At 46.8% G+C, this 4949-nt stretch overlaps 1 pseudogene; it reads left to right on the forward strand.

Moving 5' to 3' along the window:
* Positions 1–4253: 4253 nt before the first annotated feature.
* Positions 4254–4717, forward strand: LOC148037958 (small ribosomal subunit protein eS7y pseudogene; annotated as a pseudogene).
* Positions 4718–4949: the final 232 nt, after the last annotated feature.

The raw sequence follows: 4949 nt of genomic DNA on the forward strand, positions 1-4949 counted from the left end.
ACAAGTGACTGTGAGGATTACATCAATGGGTTTCAAGACATGGCTGCCCTCCTGTATCTATCAACAGAGCATGAGACAGAGGGTGGGCTAAGTGTGACTGGAGTTTCTTCAATCAATTACCGAGAGGTGAGGATTGAGGGACGTTACAATCTTTTGCGCAAGGTATGTTCTCTTTTTCCTATGCACCCACAGGGTGGGTCTCTGCCATCAACACATGACACATCATTTTGCTTTATACACTGTACTACAAGGCTCCCTCGCCTTTCTCCTTGCACCTATGCCAGATGGTTTTGAGGCCCTAATGCACCATCAATTATGCACCCTGGCGTACTCCTTTGTACCATTCCTTTGTCAATTCCTAAACCGGGTGTGAGATATGGGTTTCAATCATTATTCATCGAGTGATGTCCGTAATGGGGCGAGTGATTGTTCTCTCATCCCATCTGAGTGCTATAAGTTGAGTGACTCTCCTTCGTTCAGCAACACCGACTCGATGCGATTCATCCATCAGCTACCTCCTTGGGTGTTACTGCGTGGTCCCTGCCATGAAGGACGTGTGCTGTGAAGATACCTTGGTACCTCCTGCAGCCGACAATGACAGTGGACGTTCCATCGACAATCAACCTTGATTCTCGACAATACGGGCTAAGTTTTTCTAACCCTACACTTTTTGTTGTCACTGATGTTCATGTTTTAAGTGTGGGGACGTTAGTGGTTGGTCTGTTGTATGGTATTAGGTCCCTGTTGCTCGGTCAACCCTACCCCCTGCCCTATATATGCCTCACTTTGCTCATGTATGTATGCCATGACTTTTTGTTACACTCCTTGGGCCCCTTCCCCACCCACTCGTCCACTGTCCCCCCTCCCTTGGTGATGTTTCTCCTCCATTTCTCTTTTTTCCTTATTTTGTTGTGTTTCCATGTGAACGCACCCTATGTTCCCCCAAATTCCAATCTAAACTTATAACCATGTTCGTCCCTTTGAACTGTCCAATTTTCCTTTTTACCCATCCCTATTTCGATGCACGGTTTTTGAGTTATTAATTTTTGACAGATTTTGCGAAAATTAGACCGTTTCCATGTGAACGCGCTTTTCTTGCTTCGGAAGAGTGATCTGACATCATAGCCCTGACACCCACTTTTCCCCTGACATTTTTCCTTTTTACTCCGTGTCGTTCGTTTGTCCAATATTAATTTTTGCGGTTTTTCGAGACCTTTTCGTGCATCTTTTTGATATTTTTCCATGTGAACCTGCCTTGTTTGCACCAAAATTCCAATTTGACTTGACAGTCGTATCCGCCACGCCTTTCCTTACATTTTTATTTTTTCTCCCCCTATTCTGACTTTCGTATTTTTTATTATTAATTTTTAAAAGTGTTTTTGAGTGTCTTTTTGGTGTTTTTTGCATGTGAATGCCTCGGAACCCTATCGGAACTGCGTTTTAACATAACAAGCCTGTGAAACCCCATCCCCCGCACAGTTGTCGTTTTTGCTGCCCCCTGTTTCGGTGAACCGATCTTCTGTTATTAATTTCCGACCGTATTTGCGTGTGTCCTTTTCATATTTTTCCCATGTGAACGCGTCCTCTCGCGGTCGAAACTATGTTTTGACGTGATAGAGTTGTCGGGCGCGTTCTTTTGCACATTTTTCCTTCTTTCCACCCTACATTCTGGTAAGCGAATTTCTCGAAATTAATCCCCAAATGTGTTTTTTGGGCCGTTTTTGGTGTTTTTTGCATGTGCACACCCTTTATTCCCCCCGGAACCCCCGTTGACCTTTTCCCCTATCTTTCCCCTACCGTCTGGTACATTTTTCATTTTTATGCCATTTGGTTTCGACGATCGGATTGTGAGATATTAATTTTTCTTTATTTTGGCGTGTTTCACGCGACTCGTCTCGCGCGTGAACGCCCATATTTTTTATTTTACGCTTCTTGCCACGCCCGAACACATACGCGCACCCCGTGCTGATGTCCTAGTGCCATTCCGATCCCGCCACTGCAAATTTTTTTGCCCCGCCCCGCGCACGCGCGTGGGACGGGGGGCACGCCTTTCTTTTCCTTAATTTGTTGCTTATTTTAACAAATAATTATTTATTATTTTTTTAAAAAAAATAAATTATTACCCCCCCGTGCGTCCGTTCCAACTCCCTCCCCCTTCCCTCTTCTCTCTCTCCTCTCTATCTCTCTCTTCTTATTCTCTTTTTTCTCTCTCCTCCCCCTCTCTCTCTCTCTCCCCGTAACTCCCTCCCTTCCCTCCCCTCCTCCCTTCACCCTCCTCGTCTGCTCCCTCCCGCTCCCTCTTCTCCTTCTCCCCATTCATCCTCTCCCTCCCTCCCCTCCTCCTTCCCCCACCTCCTGCCTTCATCACCCTCCTCCTCTTCCTTCTCCCTCCCTCCTCTCCCCCCTCCACCATCCGCCTGGCGCTGTCCGTCCGCCGCCCTGAGGCCCTTTGCCTCCCCCCCGGCGCCTTTCATCTACCGCCTGCCGCTGGTGATCGCCGCCCCGTTCCGGCCTCCCTCCTCGTGCCGTCTAGCGCCGCCCTGCGTTGCGCCTGCCGTGTCCTCTGCCGCTTGCCCCCTTTCTAGCCGCCCCTCCTACCCTGGCAGTCCTCCCCTGTGCCCGCCCACAGGGCCTCCACCTCCCCACAACACCCCCAAACACACCCCCTTAGCCCCCCAGTGACACCTACCCTCCCCATTACCACCCCCATTCCCACACACACACCTTCCCTCCTCCAAACCCCCATTCCCACCCTTCTATCCCCCCACTTTATTCACACACCCCTACCCAAATCCCCATTCCCATCACCCCTCCCCTTAATACCCATTCCCACCACCCTTCCTAAGCACACCCTCCCTACCCTAACTCCGGTTCACCCCTTCCCGCAGCGGTCCCACGTGTCAACTCACCCGAATCAACACCCCAAATACCCGTGGTTCTCACAACGCAACCCGTGCGGTGGGCTTTGTTGTGTCTCCTAGCGGTTGTTCGCGTGCGTGAACATGGGAGCGTGTCTATTAGCGGCTGTTCACGCCGCAGGACGTGCTATCAAAGGGTTTTCGAAAGCAAAGTCGCGACCTTAGAGGTCCTTGAGAAATTCCAAGATAGAAGATCAATCAAGCGAATAAGCAAGACGAGAAAATGATGCCAAGACTCTGTTTTATTTAAGTTCAATGAAGCATAACCAATCATCCTGTGAATCTAGCTTCAAGAATCTTCTTTCTACAAAAAAAAAACCAAATACTCTTCTTCCTATCTTCTCCAAAGATTCAGACTGCTTAGTTGAAGGAGTTAAACCAAGACAAGTTGCCCTTCAAGGACTCTTACTAAATATAAGAGTTTTAGCTTTAACCTTATGCTCTCTTTCTCCTCTCAGCTGACTGCTGATATGAAGCATGAAATCTCACTTCAGTATTTGAGCCTGTTGTTTTGTCAATAGTTTCTTCAGAGTTGTCATGAATGGACAGACCAAAAAATACACCATTGCTGGTGGACATATCATTTTGGTCTCTTGTTTTTGTTCCTCTACTTTCTGTTAATTCTGCTGTTAGATGGTCCTTGTCCGTAGATTTTTCTTTTTTTGGAGTGGCATTTGCAAGTGATTCTTCACCTCGTCCATCAATTGCACCTGCCAAATTACTACTCTTCAAGTTGCCACTGGCATGCTTCACTCGTGTTATATTCTCCACTGCTTTACAAAGAGCATAATAGTTTAAAAAAATCTAATTCTTTGTAATCATTGAGAAGTGATTCAATGTCCTCAACCTGCAAATCTCCAACTTTGGCATATAGGAAAGGGAATTCACTTGCAAGATGACCTGCTTTATTGGCTTCTAGTACAGCACTAGATCCATCAGTCTGCAACTTTACCAATCTGTTGACAAAGGTGATACTTCTCGAGGTGTGTTGAGCCTCTCTTGAGGCATCCAGTCTGACAGAACTCTTCACCCTCAAAGCTTGTGCAAAGAACATCCAAGCAAGTTTTGACAGAGCCCTGTGCTTGTACCTCAAGAGCTAGCAGTTTTTCTACTGTGGGAATTATCTTCCTCTTTGCATAGAGAGCCCTTGACTTATACTTGTAAGCCCCAGTCAGTTTCAGGCACTTGTATTACTTGCCTAATCAGGGTATCTTTAGACATATCCATCTCTCTTGCGGTATAATTTTGATAGGGACTACTGGGAACGTCGGTTAGATCTTCAGACACAGAGGGCTACCGTTGATGAAAGAGATGGTGCGATGAGTGGTATGATCAACTGCGGATCATGGGCCGGAAAATAAGCTTGGCAAGGACAAAGGCCTGGAGCCTGATGAATTCGAGGAATCTGTTGCACAGGCTCTTTTTGATCTGGAAAACACCAACCCCAGAGCTTCGAAGTGATTTGAAAGACCTGTTTATCAACTCAGCCAAGCAAGTTGACATTTCGGGCATGCGAAAAGCAGTTGTAATTCATGTGCCATGTAGGCTTCGTAAGGCATTTAGAAAGATTCATGCTCGATTGTTACGCGAGCTAGAGAAGAAATTCAGTGGGAAGGATGTAGTTTTGATTGCCACAAGGCGCATAATGAGGCCTCCAAAGAAGGGGTCTGTCTTGACTCGTCCTCGTAATCAAACATTAACAGCAGTACATGAAGCCATTCTCGAGGATTTTTGTTTACTCAGCTGAGATTGTTGGGAAACGAACTTTCTCTCTGCTTTTTCCTTTTGAATCTGATTAGTGCGTACCGGTCTTGAATATGCTCCGCTCTTGCCAATAAAGCCTCCCCCGTCCGGTCCCAAAAAAAACTGCGATCCCCCCAAAACCCCCAAAGGCCAGAAGCCTCCCAGAAAGAGAGATGGGAATAGCACCCGTGCTCTTATTAGCCCAGAGAAGAAAGTTTAAAGCCATGAAAATCTCAAAAGCAATCCCAGGAAAAAAAAAGCAAATCACGCGCCATGCTATTGATCTCC

This window comes from Lygodium microphyllum, chromosome 4 (assembly GCF_053477565.2).
Source record: "Lygodium microphyllum isolate KBCC chromosome 4, Lygodium_microphyllum_v1.1.10, whole genome shotgun sequence".
NCBI lineage: Eukaryota > Viridiplantae > Streptophyta > Polypodiopsida > Schizaeales > Lygodiaceae > Lygodium > Lygodium microphyllum.